Raw genomic sequence first — 27,079 nt, forward strand, 5'->3', positions numbered from 1 at the left:
AATTTGAGGCCTAGTATTTAGGCGCTGGGTCACCGGTATGGATTTAGTGACAGAATTAGACTTGGAAATGCACAGAAGCGTGTGTGTGAAGTTATTCTGAATGACCCTATGTGCACCTTCAATATTATATACCCTTTTAGGGATAGATTTCAAATAGCTCTGATATAGCAGAAACCACTAAATTATGAAATTGCTAAATTGGGAATTGTACTTCAACCCAGAACAAAAAATGTGCTTTGACGGACACTAAATATCTTGCCCAGCAACAACAGTACAGCGGTGGGTAACGAGAGATTTAGAGGGATTTAAATTTGAGGCCTAGTATTTAGGCGCTGGGTCACCGGTATGGATTTAGTGACAGAATTAGACTTGGAAATGCACAGAAGCGTGTGTGTGAAGTTATTCTGAATGACCCTATGTGCACCTTCAATATTATATACCCTTTTAGGGATAGATTTCAAATAGCTCTGATATAGCAGAAACCACTAAATTATGAAATTGCTAAATTGGGAATTGTACTTCAACCCAGAACAAAAAATGTGCTTTGACGGACACTAAATATCTTGCCCAGCAACAACAGTACAGCGGTGGGTAACGAGAGATTTAGAGGGATTTAAATTTGAGGCCTAGTATTTAGGCGCTGGGTCACCGGTATGGATTTAGTGACAGAATTAGACTTGGAAATGCACAGAAGCGTGTGTGTGAAGTTATTCTGAATGACCCTATGTGCACCTTCAATATTATATACCCTTTTAGGGATAGATTTCAAATAGCTCTGATATAGCAGAAACCACTAAATTATGAAATTGCTAAATTGGGAATTGTACTTCAACCCAGAACAAAAAATGTGCTTTGACGGACACTAAATATCTTGCCCAGCAACAACAGTACAGCGGTGGGTAACGAGAGATTTAGAGGGATTTAAATTTGAGGCCTAGTATTTAGGCGCTGGGTCACCGGTATGGATTTAGTGACAGAATTAGACTTGGAAATGCACAGAAGCGTGTGTGTGAAGTTATTCTGAATGACCCTATGTGCACCTTCAATATTATATACCCTTTTAGGGATAGATTTCAAATAGCTCTGATATAGCAGAAACCACTAAATTATGAAATTGCTAAATTGGGAATTGTACTTCAACCCAGAACAAAAAATGTGCTTTGACGGACACTAAATATCTTGCCCAGCAACAACAGTACAGCGGTGGGTAACGAGAGATTTAGAGGGATTTAAATTTGAGGCCTAGTATTTAGGCGCTGGGTCACCGGTATGGATTTAGTGACAGAATTAGACTTGGAAATGCACAGAAGCGTGTGTGTGAAGTTATTCTGAATGACCCTATGTGCACCTTCAATATTATATACCCTTTTAGGGATAGATTTCAAATAGCTCTGATATAGCAGAAACCACTAAATTATGAAATTGCTAAATTGGGAATTGTACTTCAACCCAGAACAAAAAATGTGCTTTGACGGACACTAAATATCTTGCCCAGCAACAACAGTACAGCGGTGGGTAACGAGAGATTTAGAGGGATTTAAATTTGAGGCCTAGTATTTAGGCGCTGGGTCACCGGTATGGATTTAGTGACAGAATTAGACTTGGAAATGCACAGAAGCGTGTGTGTGAAGTTATTCTGAATGACCCTATGTGCACCTTCAATATTATATACCCTTTTAGGGATAGATTTCAAATAGCTCTGATATAGCAGAAACCACTAAATTATGAAATTGCTAAATTGGGAATTGTACTTCAACCCAGAACAAAAAATGTGCTTTGACGGACACTAAATATCTTGCCCAGCAACAACAGTACAGCGGTGGGTAACGAGAGATTTAGAGGGATTTAAATTTCAGGCCTAGTATTTAGGCGCTGGGTGACAGGTATGGGTTTAGTGACAGAATTAGACTTGGAAATACACAGTAGCGGGTGTGTGTGAAGTTATTCTGAATGACCCAATGTGCACCTTCAATATTATATACCCTTTTTGGGATAGATTTCAAATAGCTCTGATATAGCAGGAACCACTAAATTATGAAATTGCTAAATTGGGAATTGTATTTCAACCCAGAACAAGAAATGTGCTTGAACGGACACTAAATAACTCGCCCAGCTACAGCACTAGGGACAGATTTAGCTGGATATAAATTTGAGGCCTAGTATTTAGGCGCTGGGTGACCGGTATGGATTTAGTGACAGAATTAGACTGGGATATGGCCAAAAAATAAACAGACTATTGCTGGTTAAATGCACTTGGTGTGACAGCTTCACCCTGATGTAGGCTTTAGCCAAAAAACAACCACACCATTGAGGGTTAAATGCACTTGGTGACAGGCGCAGCTTGCCCCTGATTTTGTATATGGCCAAAAAATGAACAGACTATTGCTGGTTAAATGCACTTGGTGTGACAGCTTCACCCTGATGTAGGCTTTAGCCAAAAAACAACCACACCATTGAGGGTTAAATGCACTTGGTGACAGGCGCAGCTTGCCCCTGATTTTGTATATGGCCAAAAAATGAACAGACTATTGCTGGTTAAATGCACTTGGTGTGACAGCTTCACCCTGATGTAGGCTTTAGCCAAAAAACAACCACACCATTGAGGGTTAAATGCACTTGGTGACAGGCGCAGCTTGCCCCTGATTTTGTATATGGCCAAAAAATGAACAGACTATTGCTGGATAAATGCACTTGGTGTGACAGCTTCACCCTGATGTAGGCTTTAGCCAAAAAACAACCACACCATTGAGGGTTAAATGCACTTGGTCGCAGCTTGTGCTGGCGCACCACAAGACACAAAATGGCCGCCGATCACCCCAGAAAAATGAGACTGACAAACGGTCTGTGCAGCCTAAAAACAGTGAGCAATTGAGGATCAGCAGCTCAATGATCCACAGCTGCAGATCGATCAGTTAATCAAGTCCTTTGGAGGAGTTAATCTGCCTAATCTCGCCCTACTGTCGCAGCCGCAACCTCTCCCTACGCTAATCAGAGCAGAGTGACGGGCGGCGCTATGTGACTCCAGCTTAAATAGAGGCTGGGTCACATGGTGCTCTGGCCAATCACAGCCATGCCAATAGTAGGCATGGCTGTGATGGCCTCTTGGGGCAAGTAGTATGACGCTTGTTGATTGGCTGCTTTGCAGCCTTTCAAAAAGCGCCAAGAAAGCGTCACAAAAGCGCGAAGAAAGCGACGAACACCGAACCCGAACCCGGACTTTTACGAAAATGTCCGGGTTCGGGTCCGTGTCACGGACACCCCAAAATTCGGTACGAACCCGAACTATACAGTTCGAGTTCGCTCATCCCTAATCATCACCTTATCTTTTATTTCACACTGTCTGAACGTAATCTTTCAAATCTTCAGAAAGCATAACAGGTACATGCATAACACATTGCCACGATGCATAAAAGCAAATTTGCATACCCTGAAATGGATTGTCTTGTAAATCAATCCGTTTCTTTCGATGAAATGAATTGTGAAAAATATGCTCACCCTTATTTCATACTGTAGCTAAGAACAGAGATAGCTTGCCCACCTAATGTAATGAAATTAGCCAACACCCATAAAAAAGATTTTGTCAGCATAGCAGTGACTAGAGATGAGCGAATTTATAAAAAGATTTGACAAATTTTAAAAACAAAATTAGCATTTTTTTTGTAAGTAGCGGATGCGATAGCACCGCCCGCCGTCATTGTACCCTCTCAGATGCCGCGTTCATACATGTGAAATTAACATAAAAAATAAATCAAACTTACCGCCTCCATTTTCCCGCGACAGGCTAGCTGCCGCCATCTTGCTTGGAGATCTGGATTGAATTCTCACGCGGCGTGAGATTACGTCATTACACCAGCCGGCGTGGTGACGTCATACGTCACCACACAAAGGATTTTAGCCAAGATCTTCAGTCAAGATGGAGGCTTACGGTGTGTTGCAAGAAAATGGAGGAGGTATTTTATTTATTTTTTGCTTTTTGCACAATTTCAGGTTAAATCAATTCGCTAACATGAAGCACAAGGAAATTCGACTTTGTGGCAAATCAAATTTATCCTGAAATTCGGATCAATTTCCAGTTCATGGGATTCGATTCGCTTATCTCTAGCAGTGACCTTAACAGTAAGTGCCATAGACTGCTAATGAAGCATCAGTGCACATTATTCACCGCGGCTCCTGTCAAACTCCTCCTATATAGGGTTAATCTATGGAAATGATCTAATACAAAATATATAATCTGCACTAGGGATGAGCGAACTCGAACTGTATAGTTCGGGTTCGTACCGAATTTTGGGGTGTCCGTGACACGGACCCGAACCCGGACATTTTCGTAAAAGTCCGGGTTCGGGTTCGGTGTTCGTCGCTTTCTTCGCGCTTTTGTGACGCTTTCTTGGCGCTTTTTGAAAGGCTGCAAAGCAGCCAATCAACAAGCGTCATACTACTTGCCCCAAGAGGCCATCACAGCCATGCCTACTATTGGCATGGCTGTGATTGGCCAGAGCACCATGTGACCCAGCCTCTATTTAAGCTGGAGTCACATAGCGCCGCCCGTCACTCTGCTCTGATTAGCGTAGGGAGAGGTTGCGGCTGCGACAGTAGGGCGAGATTAGGCAGATTAACTCCTCCAAAGGACTTGATTAACTGATCGATCTGCAGCTGTGGATCATTGAGCTGCTGATCCTCAATTGCTCACTGTTTTTAGGCTGCCCAGACCGTTTGTCAGTCACATTTTTCTGGGGTGATCGGCGGCCATTTTGTGTCTTGTGGTGCGCCAGCACAAGCTGCGACCAAGTGCATTTAACCCTCAATGGTGTGGTTGTTTTTTGGCTAAAGCCTACATCAGGGTGAAGCTGTCACACCAAGTGCATTTAACCAGCAATAGTCTGTTTATTTTTTGGCCATATACTACATCAGGGGCAAGCTGCGCCTGTCACCAAGTGCATTTAACCCTCAATGGTGCGTTTGTTTTTTGGCTAAAGCCTACATCAGGGTGAAGCTGTCACACCAAGTGCATTTAACCAGCAATAGTCTGTTTATTTTTTGGCCATATACTACATCAGGGGCAAGCTGCGCCCGTCACCAAGTGCATTTAACCCTCAGTAGTGTGGTTGGTCAAGCTATCACACCAAGTGCATTTAACCAGCAATAGTCTGTTCATTTTTTGGCCATATACTAAATCAGGGGCAAGCTGCGCCCGTCACCAAGTGCATTTAACCAGCAATAGTCTGTTCATTTTTTGGCCATATACTACATCAGGGGCAAGCTGCGCCCGTCACCAAGTGCATTTAACCAGCAATAGTGTGGTTATTTTTTGGCCATATCCCAGTCTAATTCTGTCACTAAATCCATACCGGTCACCCAGCGCCTAAATACTAGGCCTCAAATTTATATCCCGCTAAATCTCTCGTTACCGCTGTCCTGTTGTGGCTGGGAAAGTTATTTAGTGTCCGTCAAAGCACATTTTTTGTTCTGGGTTGAAATACAATTCCCAATTTAGCAATTTAAAAATTTAGTGGTTTCTGCTGTATCAGAGCTATTTGAAACCTATCCCTAAAAGGGTATATAATATTCAAGGTGCACATAGGGTCATTCAGAATAACTTCACACACCCGCTACTGTGCATTTCCAAGTCTAATTCTGTCACTAAACCCATACCTGTCACCCAGCGCCTAAATACTAGGCCTCAAATTCATATCCAGCTAAATCTGTCGTTAGTGCTGTAGCTGGGCGAGTTATTTAGTGTCCGTTCAAGCACATTTCTTGTTCTGGGTTGAAATACAATTCCCAATTTAGCAATTTCATAATTTAGTGGTTTCTGCTATATCAGAGCTATTTGAAATCTATCCCTAAAAGGGTAGATCATATTGAAGGTGCACATAGGGACATTCAGAATAACTTCACACACCCGCTACTGTGCATTTCCAAGTCTAATTCTGTCACTAAACCCATACCTGTCACCCAGCGCCTAAATACTAGGCCTCAAATTTATATCCAGCTAAATCTGTCCTTAGTGCTGTAGCTGGGCGAGTTATTTAGTGTCCGTTCAAGCACATTTCTTGTTCTGGGTTGAAATACAATTCCCAATTTAGCAATTTCATAATTTAGTGGTTTCTGCTATATCAGAGCTATTTGAAATCTATCCCTAAAAGGGTAGATCATATTGAAGGTGCACATAGGGACATTCAGAATAACTTCACACACCCGCTACTGTGCATTTCCAAGTCTAATTCTGTCACTAAACCCATACCTGTCACCCAGCGCCTAAATACTAGGCCTCAAATTCATATCCAGCTAAATCTGTCGTTAGTGCTGTAGCTGGGCGAGTTATTTAGTGTCCGTTCAAGCACATTTCTTTTTCTGGGTTGAAATACAATTCCCAATTTAGCAATTTCATAATTTAGTGGTTTCTGCTATATCAGAGCTATTTGAAATCTATCCCTAAAAGGGTAGATCATATTGAAGGTGCACATAGGGACATTCAGAATAACTTCACACACCCGCTACTGTGCATTTCCAAGTCTAATTCTGTCACTAAACCCATACCTGTCACCCAGCGCCTAAATACTAGGCCTCAAATTTATATCCAGCTAAATCTGTCGTTAGTGCTGTAGCTGGGCGAGTTATTTAGTGTCCGTTCAAGCACATTTCTTGTTCTGGGTTGAAATACAATTCCCAATTTAGCAATTTCATAATTTAGTGGTTTCTGCTATATCAGAGCTATTTGAAATCTATCCCAAAAAGGGTATATAATATTCAAGGTGCACATTGGGTCATTCAGAATAACTTCACACACACCCGCTACTGTGTATTTCCAAGTCTAATTCTGTCACTAAACCCATACCTGTCACCCAGCGCCTAAATACTAGGCCTCAAATTTATATCCTGCTAAATCTCTCGTTAACGCTGTCCTGTTGTGGCTGGGAAAGTTATTTAGTGTCCGTCAAAGCACATTTTTTGTTCTGGGTTGAAATACAATTCCCAATTTAGCAATTTCATAATTTAGTGGTTTCTGCTATATCAGAGCTATTTGAAATCTATCCCTAAAAGGGTATATAATATTCAAGGTGCACATTGGGTCATTCAGAATAACTTCACACACACCCGCTACTGTGTATTTCTAAGTCTAATTCTGTCACTAAACCCATACCTGTCACCCAGCGCCTAAATACTAGGCCTCAAATTTATATCCTGCTAAATCTCTCGTTAACGCTGTCCTGTTGTGGCTGGGAAAGTTATTTAGTGTCCGTCAAAGCACATTTTTTGTTCTGGGTTGAAATACAATTCCCAATTTAGCAATTTCATAATTTAGTGGTTTCTGCTATATCAGAGCTATTTGAAATCTATCCCTAAAAGGGTATATAATATTCAAGGTGCACATTGGGTCATTCAGAATAACTTCACACACACCCGCTACTGTGTATTTCCAAGTCTAATTCTGTCACTAAACCCATACCTGTCACCCAGCGCCTAAATACTAGGCCTCAAATTCATATCCAGCTAAATCTGTCGTTAGTGCTGTAGCTGGGCGAGTTATTTAGTGTCCGTTCAAGCACATTTCTTGTTCTGGGTTGAAATACAATTCCCAATTTAGCAATTTCATAATTTAGTGGTTTCTGCTATATCAGAGCTATTTGAAATCTATCCCTAAAAGGGTATATAATATTCAAGGTGCACATTGGGTCATTCAGAATAACTTCACACACACCCGCTACTGTGTATTTCCAAGTCTAATTCTGTCACTAAACCCATACCTGTCACCCAGCGCCTAAATACTAGGCCTCAAATTCATATCCAGCTAAATCTGTCGTTAGTGCTGTAGCTGGGCGAGTTATTTAGTGTCCGTTCAAGCACATTTCTTGTTCTGGGTTGAAATACAATTCCCAATTTAGCAATTTCATAATTTAGTGGTTTCTGCTATATCAGAGCTATTTGAAATCTATCCCTAAAAGGGTATATAATATTCAAGGTGCACATTGGGTCATTCAGAATAACTTCACACACACCCGCTACTGTGTATTTCCAAGTCTAATTCTGTCACTAAACCCATACCTGTCACCCAGCGCCTAAATACTAGGCCTCAAATTCATATCCAGCTAAATCTGTCGTTAGTGCTGTAGCTGGGCGAGTTATTTAGTGTCCGTTCAAGCACATTTCTTGTTCTGGGTTGAAATACAATTCCCAATTTAGCAATTTCATAATTTAGTGGTTTCTGCTATATCAGAGCTATTTGAAATCTATCCCTAAAAGGGTATATAATATTCAAGGTGCACATTGGGTCATTCAGAATAACTTCACACACACACGCTTCTGTGCATTTCCAAGTCTAATTCTGTCACTAAATCCATACCGGTCACCCAGCGCCTAAATACTAGGCCTCAAATTTATATCCCGCTGAATTTGAATACAATACATTGGGCCAAATAATATATTTGTTGTTGTGGTGAACCATAACAATGAGAAAAACATCTAGTAAGGGACGCGGACGTGGACATGGTCGTGGTGGTGTTAGTGGACCCTCTGGTGCTGGGAGAGGACGTGGCCGTTCTGCCACATCCACACGTCCTAGTGTACCAACTACCTCAGGTCCCAGTAGCCGCCAGAATTTACAGCGATATATGGTGGGGCCCAATGCCGTTCTAAGGATGGTAAGGCCTGAGCAGGTACAGGCATTAGTCAATTGGGTGGCCGACAGTGGATCCAGCACGTTCACATTATCTCCCACCCAGTCTTCTGCAGAAAGCGCACAGATGGCGCCTGAAAACCAACCCCATCAGTCTGTCACATCACCCCCATGCATACCAGGGAAACTGTCTCAGCCTCAAGTTATGCAGCAGTCTCTTATGCTGTTTGAAGACTCCGCTGGCAGGGTTTCCCAAGGGCATCCACCTAGCCCTTCCCCAGCAGTGAAAGACATAGAATGCACTGACGCACAACCACTTATGTTTCCTGATGATGAGGACATGGGAATACCACCTCAGCATGTCTCTGATGATGACGAAACACAGGTGCCAACTGCTGCGTCTTTCTGCAGTGTGCAGACTGAACAGGAGGTCAGGGATCAAGACTGGGTGGAAGACGATGCAGGGGACGATGAGGTCCTAGACCCCACATGGAATGAAGGTCGTGCCACTGACTTTCACAGTTCGGAGGAAGAGGCAGTGGTGAGACCGAGCCAACAGCGTAGCAAAAGAGGGAGCAGTGGGCAAAAGCAGAACACCCGCCGCCAAGAGACTCCGCCTGCTACTGACCGCCGCCATCTGGGACCGAGCACCCCAAAGGCAGCTTCAAGGAGTTCCCTGGCATGGCACTTCTTCAAACAATGTGCTGACGACAAGACCCGAGTGGTTTGCACGCTGTGCCATCAGAGCCTGAAGCGAGGCATTAACGTTCTGAACCTGAGCACAACCTGCATGACCAGGCACCTGCATGCAAAGCATGAACTGCAGTGGAGTAAACACCTTAAAACCAAGGAAGTCACTCAGGCTCCCCCTGCTACCTCTTCTGCTGCTGCCGCCTCGGCCTATTCTGCTGCTGCCGCCTCGGCCTCTTCCTCCGCCTCTGGAGGAACGTTGGCACCTGCCGCCCAGCAAACAGGGGATGTACCACCAACACCACCACCACCACCTCCGTCACCAAGCGTCTCAACCATGTCACACGCCAGCGTTCAGCTCTCCATCTCACAAACATTTGATAGAAAGCGTAAATTCCCACCTAGCCACCCTCGATCCCTGGCCCTGAATGCCAGCATTTCTAAACTACTGGCCTATGAAATGCTGTCATTTAGGCTGGTGGACACAGACAGCTTCAAACAGCTCATGTCGCTTGCTGTCCCACAGTATGTTGTTCCCAGCCGGCACTACTTCTCCAAGAGAGCCGTGCCTTCCCTGCACAACCAAGTATCCGATAAAATCAAGTGTGCACTGCGCAACGCCATCTGTGGCAAGGTCCACCTAACCACAGATACGTGGACCAGTAAGCACGGCCAGGGACGCTATATCTCCCTAACTGCACACTGGGTAAATGTAGTGGCAGCTGGGCCCCAGGCGGAGAGCTGTTTGGCGCACGTCCTTCCGCCGCCAAGGATCGCAGGGCAACATTCTTTGCCTCCTGTTGCCACCTCCTCCTTCTCGGCTTCCTCCTCCTCTTCTTCCACCTGCTCATCCAGTCAGCCACACACCTTCACCACCAACTTCAGCACAGCCCGGGGTAAACGTCAGCAGGCCATTCTGAAACTCATATGTTTGGGGGACAGGCCCCACACCGCACAGGAGTTGTGGCGGGGTATTGAACAACAGACCGACGAGTGGTTGCTGCCGGTGAGCCTCAAGCCCGGCCTGGTGGTGTGTGATAATGGGCGAAATCTCGTTGCAGCTCTGGGACTAGCCAATTTGACGCACATCCCTTGCTTGGCGCATGTGCTGAATTTGGTGGTGCAGAAGTTCATTCACAACTACCCCGACATGTCAGAGCTGCTGCATAAAGTGCGGGCCGTCTGTTCGCGCTTCCGGCGTTCACATCCTGCTGCTGCTCGCCTGTCTGCGCTACAGCGTAACTTCGGCCTTCCCGCTCACCGCCTCATATGCGACGTGCCCACCAGGTGGAACTCCACCTTGCACATGCTGGACAGACTGTGCGAGCAGCAGCAGGCCATAGTGGAGTTTCAGCTGCAGCACGCACGGGTCAGTCGCACTACAGAACAGCACCACTTCACCACCAATGACTGGGCCTCCATGCGAGACCTGTGTGCCCTGTTGCGCTGTTTCGAGTACTCCACCAACATGGCCAGTGGCGATGACACCGTTATCAGCGTTACAATACCACTTCTATGTCTCCTTGAGAAAACACTTAGGGCGATGATGGAAGAGGAGGTGGCCCAGGAGGAGGAGGAGGAGGAGGAAGAGGGGTCATTTTTAGCACTTTCAGGCCAGTCTCTTCGAAGTGACTCAGAGGGAGGTTTTTGGCAACAGCAGAGGCCAGGTACAAATGTGGCCAGCCAGGGCCCACTACTGGAGGACGAGGAGGACGAGGATGAGGAGGAGGTGGAGGAGGATGAGGATGAAGCATGGTCACAGCGGGGTGGCACCCAACGCAGCTCGGGTCCATCACTGGTGCGTGGCTGGGGGGAAAGGCAGGACGATGACGATACGCCTCCCACAGAGGACAGCTTGTCCTTAACCCTGGGCAGCCTGGCACACATGAGCGACTACATGCTGCAGTGCCTGCGCAACGACAGCAGAGTTGCCCACATTTTAACCTGTGCGGACTACTGGGTTGCCACCCTGCTGGATCCACGCTACAAAGACAATGTGCCCACCTTACTTCCTGCACTGGAGCGTGATAGGAAGATGCGCGAGTACAAGCGCACGTTGGTAGACGCGCTACTGAGAGCATTCCCAAATGTCACAGGGGAACAAGTGGAAGCCCAAGGCCAAGGCAGAGGAGGAGCAAGAGGTCGCCAAGGCAGCTGTGTCACGGCCAGCTCCTCTGAGGGCAGGGTTAGCATGGCAGAGATGTGGAAAACTTTTGTCAACACGCCACAGCTAACTGCACCACCACCTGATACGCAACGTGTTAGCAGGAGGCAACATTTCACTAACATGGTGGAACAGTACGTGTGCACACCCCTCCACGTACTGACTGATGGTTCGGCCCCATTCAACTTCTGGGTCTCTAAATTGTCCACGTGGCCAGAGCTAGCCTTTTATGCCTTGGAGGTGCTGGCCTGCCCGGCAGCCAGCGTTTTGTCTGAACGTGTATTCAGCACGGCAGGGGGCGTCATTACAGACAAACGCAGCCGCCTGTCTACAGCCAATGTGGACAAGCTGACGTTCATAAAAATGAACCAGGCATGGATCCCACAGGACCTGTCCGTCCCTTGTCCAGATTAGACATTAACTACCTCCCCATAACCATATATTATTGGACTCCAGGGCACTTCCTCATTCAATCCTATTTTTATTTTCATTTTACCATTATATTGCGAGGCTACCCAAAGTTGAATGAACCTCTCCTCTGCCTGTGTGCTAGGCCTAAATATATGCCAATGGACTGTTGCAGTGGTGGCTGACATGAAGCCTGATTCTCTGCTATGACATGCAGACTAATTCTCTGCTGACATGAAGCCAGATTGTCTGTTACGGGACCTCTCTCCTCTGCCTGGGTGCTGGGCCTAAATTTATGACAATGGACTGTTGCAGTGGTGGCTGACGTGAAGCCTGATTCTCTGCTATGACATGCAGACTGATTCTCTGCTGACATGAAGCCAGATTGTCTGTTACGGGACCTCTCTGCTCTGCCTGTGTGCTAGGCCTAAATATATGCCAATGGACTGTTGCAGTGGTGGGTGACGTGAAGCCTCATTCTCTGCTATGACATGCAGACTGATTCTCTGCTGACATGAAGCCAGATCGTCTGTTACGGGACCTCTCTGCTCTGCCTGTGTGCTAGGCCTAAATATATGCCAATGGACTGTTGCAGTGGTGGGTGACGTGAAGCCTCATTCTCTGCTATGACATGCAGACTGATTCTCTGCTGTCATGAAGCCAGATTGTCTGTTACGGGACCTCTCTCCTCTGCCTGGGTGCTGGGCCTAAATTTATGACAATGGACTGTTGCAGTGGTGGCTGACATGAAGCCTGATTCTCTGCTATGACATGCAGACTGATTCTCTGCTGACATGAAGCCAGATCCTCTGTTACGGGACCTCTCTCCTCTGCCTGGGTGCTGGGCCTAAATTTATGACAATGGACTGTTGCAGTGGTGGCTGACGTGAAGCCTGATTCTCTGCTATGACATGCAGACTGATTCTCTGCTGTCATGAAGCCAGATTGTCTGTTACGGGACCTCTCTGCTCTGCCTGTGTGCTAGGCCTAAATATATGCCAATGGACTGTTGCAGTGGTGGGTGACGTGAAGCCTCATTCTCTGCTATGACATGCAGACTGATTCTCTGCTGACATGAAGCCAGATTGTCTGTTACGGGACCTCTCTCCTCTGCCTGTGTGCTAGGCCTAAATATATGCCAATGGACTGTTGCAGTGGTGGCTGACGTGAAGCCTGATTCTCTGCTATGACATGCAGACTGATTCTCTGCTGTCATGAAGCCAGATTGTCTGTTACGGGACCTCTCTGCTCTGCCTGTGTGCTAGGCCTAAATATATGCCAATGGACTGTTGCAGTGGTGGGTGACGTGAAGCCTCATTCTCTGCTATGACATGCAGACTGATTCTCTGCTGACATGAAGCCAGATTGTCTGTTACGGGACCTCTCTCCTCTGCCTGTGTGCTAGGCCTAAATATATGCCAATGGACTGTTGCAGTGGTGGCTGACGTGAAGCCTCATTCTCTGCTATGACATGCAGACTAATTCTCTGCTGACATGAAGCCAGATTGTCTGTTACGGGACCTCTCTCCTCTGCCTGGGTGCTGGGCCTAAATTTATGACAATGGACTGTTGCAGTGGTGGCTGACGTGAAGCCTGATTCTCTGCTATGACATGCAGACTGATTCTCTGCTGACATGAAGCCAGATCCTCTGTTACGGGACCTCTCTCCTCTGCCTGGGTGCTGGGCCTAAATTTATGACAATGGACTGTTGCAGTGGTGGCTGACGTGAAGCCTGATTCTCTGCTATGACATGCAGACTGATTCTCTGCTGTCATGAAGCCAGATTGTCTGTTACGGGACCTCTCTGCTCTGCCTGTGTGCTAGGCCTAAATATATGCCAATGGACTGTTGCAGTGGTGGGTGACGTGAAGCCTCATTCTCTGCTATGACATGCAGACTGATTCTCTGCTGACATGAAGCCAGATTGTCTGTTACGGGACCTCTCTCCTCTGCCTGTGTGCTAGGCCTAAATATATGCCAATGGACTGTTGCAGTGGTGGCTGACGTGAAGCCTCATTCTCTGCTATGACATGCAGACTAATTCTCTGCTGACATGAAGCCAGATTGTCTGTTACGGGACCTCTCTCCTCTGCCTGGGTGCTGGGCCTAAATTTATGACAATGGACTGTTGCAGTGGTGGCTGACGTGAAGCCTCATTCTCTGCTATGACATGCAGACTAATTCTCTGCTGACATGAAGACAGATTCTCTGTTACGGGACCTCCCTCCTCTGCCTGGGTGCTGGGCCTAAATATATGCCAATGGACTGTTGCAGTGGTGGCTGACGTGAAGCCTCATTCTCTGCTATGACATGCAGACTAATTCTCTGCTGACATGAAGACAGATTCTCTGTTACGGGACCTCCCTCCTCTGCCTGGGTGCTGGGCCTAAATATATGCCAATGGACTGTTGCAGTGGTGGCTGACGTGAAGCCTCATTCTCTGCTATGACATGCAGACTAATTCTCTGCTGACATGAAGACAGATTCTCTGTTACGGGACCTCCCTCCTCTGCCTGGGTGCTGGGCCTAAATATATGCCAATGGACTGTTGCAGTGGTGGCTGACGTGAAGCCTCATTCTCTGCTATGACATGCAGACTAATTCTCTGCTGACATGAAGACAGATTCTCTGTTACGGGACCTCCCTCCTCTGCCTGGGTGCTGGGCCTAAATATATGCCAATGGACTGTTGCAGTGGTGGCTGACGTGAAGCCTCATTCTCTGCTATGACATGCAGACTGATTCTCTGCTGACATGAAGCCAGATTCTCTGTTACGGGACCTCTCTCCTCTGCCTGTGTGTGTGCTGGGCCTAAATATATGCCAATGGACTGTTGCAGTGGTGGGTGACGTGAAGCCTCATTCTCTGCTATGACATGCAGACTGATTCTCTGCTGACATGAAGCCAGATTCTCTGTTATGGGACCTCTCTCCTCTGCCTGTGTGTGTGCTGGGCCTAAATATATGCCAATGGACTGTTGCAGTGGTGGCTGACGTGAAGCCTCATTCTCTGCTATGACATGCAGACTAATTCTCTGCTGACATGAAGACAGATTCTCTGTTACGGGACCTCCCTCCTCTGCCTGGGTGCTGGGCCTAAATATATGCCAATGGACTGTTGCAGTGGTCGCTGACGTGAAGCCTCATTCTCTGCTATGACATGCAGACTGATTCTCTGCTGACATGAAGCCAGATTCTCTATTACGGGACCTCTCTCCTCTGCCTGTGTGTGTGCTGGGCCTAAATATATGCCAATGGACTGTTGCAGTGGTGGCTGACGTGAAGCCTCATTCTCTGCTATGACATGCAGACTGATTCTCTGCTGACATGAAGCCAGATTCTCTGTTACGGGACCTCTCTCCTCTGCCTGTGTGTGTGCTGGGCCTAAATATATGCCAATGGACTGTTGCAGTGGTGGCTGACGTGAAGCCTCATTCTCTGCTATGACATGCAGACTAATTCTCTGCTGACATGAAGACAGATTCTCTGTTACGGGACCTCCCTGCTCTGCCTGGGTGCTGGGCCTAAATATATGCCAATGGACTGTTGCAGTGGTGGCTGACGTGAAGCCTCATTCTCTGCTATGACATGCAGACTAATTCTCTGCTGACATGAAGACAGATTCTCTGTTACGGGACCTCTCTCCTCTGCCTGGGTGCCGGGGCCTAAATATCTGAGAATGGACTGTTCCAGTGGTGGGTGACGGGAAGCCAGATTCTCTGCTATGGAACCTCTCTCCAATTGATTTTGGTTAATTTTTATTTATTTAATTTTTATTTTAATTCATTTCCCTATCCACATTTGTTTGCAGGGGATTTACCTACATGTTGCTGCCTTTTGCAGCCCTCTAGCTCTTTCCTGGGCTGTTTTACAGCCTTTTTAGTGCCGAAAAGTTCGGGTCCCCATTGACTTCAATGGGGTTCGGGTTCGGGACGAAGTTCGGATCGGGTTCGGATCCCGAACCCGAACATTTCCGGGATGTTCGGCCGAACTTCTCGAACCCGAACATCCAGGTGTTCGCTCAACTCTAATCTGCACGTGATACATAACAGTCACATATTGATTGTATTAATAAAGGTAACATTATGGCAGTCACAATTTGAACTGATATATTTCTATTGCTCAATGACTTTGTTAGCTTTTAGGGTTTCTAAATTGGTTAACTCTAAAATGTGTAACCGGAAATAAAAGTCTAAGAATTAACCATAACAGACACCTCATGCTTGAAGGTGAGCTATTCCTGACACTTAAATATTGACTGGACAGCATATTTTAGATTTTACTAGAAAGGTCATAAAACTCAACTTGATGTCTTATATTTCAACTACAAGGCAGAGATTATGCAGTCTATAAATGTAAAAAAAATAAAAAAAAAATTGGTAAGTCTATAGCTTTTGATTTTTTTTTTTCCTTAGTAGCATCACAGTAAGTAGATAGTAAAGAATAATTAGACAGAATTTAAACACTTAAGAGTTGTCTGATGAGATTTAGTAGTAATGGCACATTTGATGAATCATTTATATTAGTTATTTTTAAACATACATGAATTGATGTAAAAAGAAAGCTTTTCTAGGTTAAACAATAATGATGCCCAATGGTCATCTTCCAAGTGCCATACTGTACTTTCAGTGACATTATTATAAGATTATTGTTTGTTTTAGGTGCACTAGAAACATATAAACATAGAATGTGTCGGCAGATAAGATCCATTTGGCCCATCTAGTCTTCCCAATAAATTCTATTGCAATACTATTGCATTATATATGGCCTTTTCACACTAAAAATGTTCAAAATGCTCAAAATTAAACCAACATTGAGCCAAACAGGAGGTAGAATAGGATGCAAGCATTGTATTAAAATAAATGAACATTAAAATTTGAACTGATTCCATTGCTCAATTAGAGTTCCTACACACTGGATGACACTTTTTTAAACTCAAAGAGGGTAATTTATCATTTAAGGCTGTTTTTATGTTAGTTTTAAGTCTGGCTTTGCTTTGTGTGCCTGCACCAGATTTATGAACTTATAATATTATATGTTGTGTGAGTGCAATATGGTTTACACCTTCAGGCGTAAAAGTAGACTAGGGGGTTGCCTGGCGTGGGTTGCAACTTTTTTGCCACTTTTGCTAAAGTCGCATACAGTAAATGAGCCATAAAAAAATGGGTGAGCAGATTGAAATATAGTATAAATTAAAAAAAAATTGTGTAATTTATATTTCAGTCATTTTAATTGTTAATTCAGAGCTTAGTAGTCATGTGAGTGATGGACAACTATAAGATAAAGATATATGTAATTTTTTTTAAAAAAAGGCTTAGGAGTCCTGTGGGTGGTCCGACTTACTGATTGACAGCTACCTATATGCTTAGTCGTGCAGAGCTAGCTGTTAATCACTGATAGGACCACCCAGATCACTACTTAGCAGAGAAAGAGCAAAAATTGAAATAAATAAATTACAAATTATACTGAATCTTTTCCTATAAAACAAAATACTGTATAAATCTGCTCAGCTTCTCCTGCTATATAATATGCTGCCTGTACACTGCAATGCATTTTCATTGTAACAGGTTAACTTTAAATGGAGAAAACATTCCAGGAATAAACCATAATAGATGCATCATGCTTGAAGGTCAACTCAAAAGTTTGCAGAGGACTTTCATGTCAAGCACATGTCAAATATATGTATAAGTATAGTGTAGAGGATATACAGCTGTAGCAGTCCTGGAAAATGAAGCCATCTATCAGACGTCACCTGGTAGGGGACAAATTGAGCAGCTATCAAGGTATTTTGAAAGATTTACAGATGTTAATATTTTGTTAATCCATGTGTTGTCCTGGGAACTTAGCAAGTGCTGTAAAAAAACTGTCATTTTCCTAGATTCATAGTAGACCTGATATCATTCATTTTTAATTGCTGCAGAAGTGCAGAATTGTGGTCATACAGAAGCATAATAGCTTGCTATAGTTGCTGATCACTCAAACAAACAGCAAGTTAGCAAGTTTAGAATCACAAAGAAGGTCTGGTTCATAATTGGCATTACAATTCATCCCCAAATTCAATGTAGGCGAGGTAAAGAGACTGTACTAGTGTTGATCAAGCACCAAAATGTTGAGTGCTCGGGTGCTCGAGAAGAACACCTCAGGATGCTCGGGTGCTCTACCGAGCACCAGAGCACAATGAAAGTCAATGGGAGAACCCGAGCATTAAACCAGGCACCCCCTGCTCTAAAGAGGGGAGGGTGTCTGGTTCATAAAAAAGGTCAGAAATTAATGGAAACACCACTGAAATGGTTCGGGGACAGCATGGTGAGGATGTCTGGATGCATCTTGGACTCCCAGGTCGCTGCTGGGAACAATGTTGTCCGAGTAGTAAGCCAATTTTATAGACTGACAATAATATGCACAAAACCGAAGATAAAATCGATTTTAGAGGAAAAATTGTTAGGAAACATTCTTTCCTGTATATTTACTTGTATATAAAGTGTAAGTGCTGCCAAAAATTACAAGGAAGAGGCAACCTGTAAATCACATAAAGGAGGGCCTCATTCACATTGTGGTACAATTGTTCAGGTAGTGGGACTCCTACACTCATAAAGCCTATGCACTGAGTGAAATGGCCTGCTGGTGACCCTCAAAAACATTAGGAGAAAGGGTCTGCTGGTGACCCTCTAAAACATTTGGGGCGAGGGCCTGCTGCTAGTCTGACCATCTAAAACATTAGGGGTGAGTGCCTACTGCTGAGCTGACTCTCTAAAACATAAGGGCACGAGTGCTTGCTGCTGATCTGACCATCAAAAAATTTATTGTTCAGGGTCTGCTGGTGAGCTGACTATCTAAAACATTAAAGGCGAGGGCCTGCTGCTGAGCGGACCATTGAAAAAAATTATAGGTGAGGGCTTGCTGCTGAGCTGACCCTCTAAAACATTCGGAGCGACGGCAGTCTAATAATCATGTTGGTATGATGGAGGAGGAGGATGACAAAAGTAAGATTGAACTATACACCCATTTTATGTGGTGGAAGGGGTGCATGGGAATACAGTGTATTCAATACACCATAAAAGCCACATTTTAAGTGCCTTTATGTTCAGCCGCTTTTCTCTGGTGGAGTAGAGAAGTCAGGGGCAATCCAGGCCTTGTTCATTTTTATAGGAGTCAACCTGTCAGCATTTTCAGTTGAGAGTCGGATGCGCTTATCAGTTATTATGCCCCCAGCAGCACTAAATACCCGCTCTAACAAAACGCTGCCGGCGGGGCAGGCCAGCACCTTCAAGGTGTAGAGCGCCAGTTCGTGCCACGTGTCCAGCTTGGACACCCAATAGTTGTAAGGCTCAGATGGATCACTGAGGATGCTCACACGGTCCACTATCTACTCCTTTACCATCTTCCAAACTTTTTTCCCCATGTGACACTGGGCCGCGCATGAGGGTGAGGTTGATGACTGGATGTCATGAAACTGTCCCAGGCCTTGGAGAGTGCTGCCTTACCTCTGTTGGAACTGCTATGTGTTCCCCTCATCTCCCCTCCTCGGTTGCCCAAGGAACTACGTACTCTGCTGCCAGCGTTGTCAGCTGTAAATTTTTGGAGCAGTTTTCCACAAGGACCTTCTGGTTGCACCATTTTGATAGTCCTCTCCACCACAGGAATGAGAGATGAGAAGTTCTCTTTGTAGCAAGGGTCAAGAAGGGTGAACAAGCAGTAATTGGTGTTGGCAAAAATGCATATAAAGCGAGGGTCACGGGAAAGGCAGCATAACATAAAGTCAGCCATGTGTGCCAGAGTCCCAACAGACAAGACTGTCTGTCCCAACAGACTCGCTGTCCTCATCAGGAGGATGGCTCTTAATCTTCTTATCCTCTTCCTCCTCTTCAGCCCATCCAAGCTGAACAGATGGAGTAAACCTGGTGTGGGTACTACGCTCTGTAGCGGAGGCAACCGTTACGTTAAACTGGTGTAAAGGAAAAACAGCTTAGTTGCCCATTGCAACTAATCTGATTCCAATCGTCATTTCTCATGCGCTGTGACTATGATGTCACCACGTCATACCAGTGTGATGATGCCATCACACACCACGTGAGATTTTGCATGGGAACTTCAATCAAGATGGCCACGACGGCCTCTTTGCGCTCAAATGGATAAAGTGAGTATTATTATAATTTTTTTTTAACCGATTAGCCCCTGAAAACCATCATTGTTTTAATCTCAGCCGCAATTAGCGATGAACATGGCATCTAAAGGGTTTACTGACGGGTGGTGGCACAATCGCCATTCCCCATCATTGCTCCAGCTACTTACAAAGAAATGCGCTTCGTGGCAAATTAATTAGTCACAAAGTAAATTTCTTTGTGAAATTCGGCAAAGCAACCAAATCAAATTTTTGTAAACTTCGCTCATCTCTAGTAGATACCTATAATGATCCTGAGTAATAACACTGAACTTATATTTTGTTAAAGGAGAAGTTAAAGTGGAAGGTTTTCTAAGATACTGTATTAGGAATATAGGATTTTTTTTTTTCTTCTTTTTCCTGTTGCATTATAAGCCTAATCGTCATTTCATAGTGAGATTGCAGCAACCAAGAAAACTGTCATTATGAAAAGGCTCAAAACAAAGGCTATAATTACTGGCTATTACATCTGTTAGCTATAGATTTCTAGTAAAATATGGCAAACCCAGTTGGTGAGCCTGTTATGTGGAACACCTGCTACGTGGAATGCCTGTTCTTCTAGTGATCCTTCAAAAGCTTCCTAGGTGCCTTCTCAGACAGTGAACGTGCCAAAAATAGAACTCGCTGATTGCAGGTGCATTTGAATAGTAATCCTCAGTGTAGAATACATCAGTGATCTCTAAGGCAGCTGTTATTGAATGCTCAGTCACTAGTGAATAAAGCTAAATAAGGCATAGGTAAAAAATGTTATTCATAAATTCTTTTATGTAAAATACTATGTGAGATATGCATAGCAAAAAGTCCAGGACCTTTAAACAATCTCCACAGACTATACATACAGTAGCTTAGACAATTTTGTCACTGGAATAAAAGCATTCTGCTTTTTAGTTAATGGTTTGAAGACAAGTAAATGCAGAAGAAAGAAGCCACCTCTCAGAAAAATAGCACAAGACTTAAAGTGAAAGGAGAAAATTAGAAGCTTAACCCTTAGGCCTCTTTGCTCCGGATGCGTCGCGTGTACATTGCGAGAAACCCACGCAATTTCAGTCAGTTTTGTCTGCGTGTGGTAAAAAACTGAATGTGGTACCCTGACTTCTGCACTGAAGTTTCGGGTTTGGGTTAGGTGTTCTGTAAATTTTATTATTTTCCCTTATAACATGGTTATACGGGGAAAAATAGTATTCTTAATACAGAATGTTTACTAAAATGTCGATGGAGGGGTTAAAAAATAACTCAACTCATCCACTTGTTCGCGTAGCCGGCATCGTCTTCTTTCTTCTTCTTCTTTCAGGACCTGCAAAAGGACCTTTGATGACTTCTATCTTCATTTAGCAGGACCTGCGCTGACACCACCGCGCTCACCACGTGGTGAGCATGATTACGTCATCAAAGGTCCTTTTGCAGGTCCTGAAAGAAGAAGAAAGAAGACGATGCCGGCTGTGCCAACAAGTGGATGAGGTGAGTTCAATTTTATTATTTTTGAACCCCTCAATGACCAAAGCTCTTCCATCAGGCCACTTAGGCTGCCGCCTAAGGCCTCGCGCTGGTGGTGGCCTTGCTCTGGCTCCCACCCAACACCGCTGCAAGTACAAATGTACTTGTGGCGGTGTCGGGTGGGAGTGTCTTTAGGTAAAAACATTCCAGGCTTAAGCCAGTGCCCCGAATGCTACTCGCCACCCCCCTTGTACTTGTCCGCTAATCTGCTAAGCAGCTGTGCTGTGCAGTCATGAATTCAGTCACTTCAGAGCGCAACAACCTAGTGCGGGATGGGGTGGGGTTTCGCTCTGAAGTGACTGAACTCATTCCCGTGCAGCAGCCTAGCAGATCAGCGGACAAGTACAAGGTGGGGGGAAGATTTCATAATATGAAGCAGCGTGTGGGCAAATTTGTGAGGCAGTGTGGGGGGAAAATTAGTTAATGGGGGCAGTTTGGCAGACAAATTACTTATTGGGGGCAGTGTGGCAGACAAATTACTTAATGGGGGCAGTGTGGGGGGCAAATTACTTAATGGTGGGCAGTGTGGGGGCAAAATACTTAATGGAGGGAAGTGTGGTGGACAAATTACTTAATGGGGGCAGTGTGGCGGACAAATTACTTAATGGGACAGTGTGGGGGCGGAAATTACATAATGTGGGGCAGTGTGGGGGCAAATTACATAATGTGGAGCAGTGTGTGGGGCACATTACTTAATAGGGGCAGTGTGGGGGGGCAAATTACATAATGGGGGCAGTATTACTAATGAGAACATTCTAGAAGGGAATTACTATTGGTGGGACTATGTGGAGCACTATTACTATGGGGCACTATTATTTCTTCAGGATAGTATTTGGGGTTATTGGGGGGCACAGAGAGCAGCAGAATAACACTGTGGGGACTCCAGGTTGGGGGATGATGATAGAAAAGTAAGGACACCAAGATATCTGTGTGTCACACTCTGCAGAGACGAGGCGGCTGAGAGAATTGTCCGGACTGAATGGAGAAGATGATGACAGAGAAGATCTACATTGGAGGACACGTCACCTGGAGGACCTGGATGTGACAGGTATGTGCTGCTGTATGGCAAATTCAGCAAACTGCAGGGTGCGTGGGGAGGGTCGATTTAGAGAACTGGGCCAGGGTTAATGCAAAGTGTTAATATGAACTGTGAATATAAGCCCTGTACTGTGTTGTCATTGTGCATATTAACCCTTTACTGTAATGTCACTGCATATTAAAGGGGTACTCCGGGATAGGAAAATAAATCCCCTATCCAAAGAATAGGAGATAAGTGTCTGATTGAGGGGGTCTGGCCATTGGGATCCCCCACGATCTCCTGTATGGTACTTCGGATCTCCTTGTGCCCGGAGCGATGGTCAACACTCCCCCTCCATGTATCTATGGGAGAACCACAGATACAGCACTTGTTTATCTCCGAGTTTTCCATAGAGATACATGGAGGGGGAGTGTTGACCACACCACCGCTCTGTGCGGTGGTTGACACAGCTTATTTCTTGAGGATTGAGCCGGGGTGCCGGGGAGATCACGAGCATCCCAACGATCTTCATGGGGGCCTTATGTTCGAGTTTTGCCTAAGGCCTCACAAAGTCTAGAGCCGCCTCTGCCTCAATCAACATTTTAGTAAGCATTCTGTATTAAGAATGCTATTATTTTCCCTTATAACCATGTTATAAGGGAAAATAATACAGTTAATTTACTTTAATGGGGTCCGGGGCTGCTCATCCCTATCATCTCCTAGCAACCATGCGTGAAAATCACACCACATCCGCACTTGCTTGCGGATGCTTGCAATTTTTACACAGCCCCATTCATTTCTATGGGGCCTGCGTTGCGTGAAAAACGCAGAATATAGAACATGTTGCAACTTTCAGGCAACGCAAAGTGGTGCGTGAAAATCACCGCTCATCTGCACAGTCCCATTAAAGTGAATGGGTCTGGATTCAGTGCAGGCGCAATGCGTTTACCTCACGCATTGCACCCGCACAGAATTTTCGCCCATGTGAAAGGGGCCTTAGGATACTGGAGTTATTTTTGCTTTCAGCTTTCTTCCCTGTCTTCCTAAAGCTATAACTTTTTTATTTTTCCATTCACATATCTATGTAAGCATTTTTTTTTTTTTGTGGGACAAGTTGTACTTTCTATTGCCACCATTTAATATGACATACAATGTAGTATGAAGCAGGAAATAAATTCCAAATGGGGTGGAATTGGAAAAAAAATGCAATTCCTCCACAGTTTTACGGGTTTTGTCCCTATGACGTCCCTTTGCGGCAAAACTGACCTGTACTCTTCCTTTTCTGGGTCACTATGATTATAATGATACCACAAATGTATAGGATTTATGTGTCTAAATACTATAAAAATAAATAAAATCTTTGAAAAATGTTTTTTTTATATCCACATATTTTGACCCCTATAACTTTTGAGCTGTGTGGGGGCTTATTTTTTGTGGGACAATATATATTTTTTATTGTTACCATTTTGGAGAGTGCATGACTTTTGGATCACATTATGATAATTTTTTGGGGTAAAGTGTGATCACAGCATCTAAAGACTGTAATGACTGTGATCGACATTATTGCCTGTCGCGGTCATTAGCCGTGGGCCTCTGCTGTTTGAAACTAAAGGGTAAGTCAAGAAATGCCTGGATTCACCACTGATAAGTGGGTAAGATGTGGCAATTCTGGATGAACATTACCATATTGAAGAAAGAATTAGGTATGAGAGTGTAGAGTATGGGGGAGATTTATTTAATCTGGTGTAAAGGAAAACTTGCTTAGATGTCCTTAGTAACCTATCAGATCCTACCTTTCATTTCTCAAAGAAGCTCTGTAAATGGAAATGTGGAATCTGATTGGCCGCTGTGGGCAACTAAGCTAGTTTCACTGTACATCAGTTTTGATAAATCTCCCCCTATGTATTCAATTAACTGTTAATTTTTACTATCATAATCAAACTATGTCCAAGAAAAACTTTACATACAGTATGTATGCAATTCTAAGGAAAAATGTATATGAACCCATAAAAATATAAAAAATGAAAAAAATAAAATAAAATGATATTCACCATATTGATACCTGCAAATCCCATTCAAGTGCTGCCAAGGTCCCTGTCAATCTCTACTTCCTGGTGCCTCCTCAACTGGCCTAACTCATCCAATAATTGGCAGCACTGGTGATTCACTGCAGCTAGTAAGTTACTCAGCCAGCAGGTAGCGATAGCATGCAGCAGTGGAACATGAGTGGTATAAGTATCAGTCATTATGTTTTCTTATCTAACTCTGCTCTAAACCCCTTTAACCCCATAACATTACTGTGGAACTCAGTTATTTAAATTTGGCATCAGCTAGCAAGTGGACACCCGGGAATACTGGCAATAATGCTGATTGCAGACCCTTAACCCTTCAGATGTCATATTCAAATGTGACCATGGAATCTGAGAGCTAAAAGCCTGGTTGGAGCAGGGGATCATCAATAGGGGGAGCCATTCATTGGCTGCAGCAGCTATATTTCTATGCAGTGCCTCCCTGTAGCAGGGCTCCATAGGAACATGGTGGAATGCTCATAGACTCTGATACTAATGCATTGGAGTCTATGAGAGAAGCAATATGATGGTTGCATGCTAAAGTTCCCTGAGGGAACTTTTAAGAAGTGTAAAGGAAAAAAAAAAGAAAAAAAAAAAGAAGGAAAATATGAAAATTCAAATCACCCTCTTAACCCAAAATAAAAATAAACAATAAAAAATAAACATCATAGGCTGTGTTGCCTATTTTAAACACCCATACTATTAAATATAAAAATGTTAGTGTGCAAATACAATTTTTTAGATTAAGAAAGGAATCTTATTTCAGCTGGTGGGAATAATTCATCTTTAACAGACCGGTAGAGTCTTATAGCTATATGGCCATATATTTTCCTCATATATTCCTATACTTGACAAGGCAAGTCATATCCATTTGTATTATGGATCAAGAGCGTAATTGACAACATAATACTAGGCTAAGGTTAACACTGAGCAATGGAAGACACATTGACACTTGCTGTTCATTATTGTGTACATGACTAAAATATTCTGAAAATAATATACTGTAACAAAATTACAACCTTCTTCAAAGTTTTATATTGAATCTATAAAAGTTATACAATCTACTCACGATTGTGCCTCCACCTCAACATATAGTACACTGTATAGGAATTATTTAACACACGCTATATAAATTGACACACTCAACAAAATGTAACATTATTTTAGAATTTGGTATTCATAGCAGTACGTGAATTGTACACCTAAAACCCTGATCTTTCAAAAGGCGAAAGGATCAGCCCTCTTGAGCATGCTTTAGCTCGTAGACTATAAAATCTTCTGCAGTGATGATATGAACCAGGTAACATGAACAAGTATAACAATTGTAATGCCATAATCTGTCAGTTTTACTTAATACATAAAATGTAGATCCCTGGTATTTTTTTATGCTTTCTATCACCTGTTTATATTTCTTGACTATGCATAACTTTGGAGGCCGAAAAGACATAGCTTCAATTCTTATGTGCCTTTTAGATATCTGGATTTGGTTTATTTGTGTATTTTTGTTAATTTTATAAAAAAAGATGTGTGAAAGATGCCATGTCTTGTTTTAAGAACTTCTCCACACAGTCTTACTTATTTTAAAATGCATGAAAGAATATATCTTCAGATAACATTGTATAGCATATATAAGTTGTGACAGTTGTGGTGGCTTTTTTTATTTTGTAACATTTTTCTGTTGTTTTTGCAGTCCTCTAGGGATGTCAATGGAAAAAACATCAGAAAAGCGTTTTTACCAAAGCATGTTTGAAAAGGCATTTTGAAAAAAAAAAAAAGGAACCGAAAAATAACACAAACACAAAGTAATACATGGTATATTTCAATACAGACTTTAAAATTATATCTGGCTGCAAAAACAATAACAATCCATATAATAAAATGCCATGTGTGAAGCCAGACTAAAACAGCAAGTGAAAAAAATGCACCCTTACTTAGAAACCACCAATCAAAGCTTTTGTCCTGGTAACAAACATTTCATTCAACTTTGCACAAAATCAATAGTACAGGCAAATAGAAGAAATGTTGCAAAATGTCTTGTTAGAGAAAATCCTTTTTTCTCTTACAGTTCTTTTACTTTTACACATCCCCTTTCCTAACATTCTTTTTAAATTCTCTGCTGAAAAGGGGTTCTTTACTTTTTTGTTACTGATGATCTATCATTTAGATCAGGCCTCCTCAAACTGCGGCCCTCCAGCTGTTGCTAAACTACAACTCCCAGCATGCCCAGACAGCCTACAGGTATAAGCCTACAGCAGGGCATTATGGGAGTTGTAGATTTGCAACTGCTGGAGGGCCGCAGTTTGAGGATGCCTGATTTAGATAGATCATCAGCATCTCATCAGCAGGGCTCCAACATTTGAGATCCCCTCCGATCAGCTGTTTGAGAAGGTAGTGGCACTGGCAGTAGTGAAATGACCTTCTCACAGCTTCCCGCGGGCCAGTAATTAGAGATGGCCTTGCGG

The 27,079-nt window shown here is 43.9% G+C and overlaps 1 protein-coding gene across 5 annotated transcripts in view; it reads right to left on the bottom strand.

The window, feature by feature from the left end:
* Window positions 1-27,079, bottom strand: part of DMD (dystrophin) — a 3,186,583-nt gene that overhangs the window by 2,976,375 nt on the left and 183,129 nt on the right. The window lies entirely within an intron of this gene.

The sequence above is a fragment of the Bufo gargarizans genome, chromosome 3, assembly GCF_014858855.1.
Source record: "Bufo gargarizans isolate SCDJY-AF-19 chromosome 3, ASM1485885v1, whole genome shotgun sequence".
NCBI classification, from domain to species: domain Eukaryota; kingdom Metazoa; phylum Chordata; class Amphibia; order Anura; family Bufonidae; genus Bufo; species Bufo gargarizans.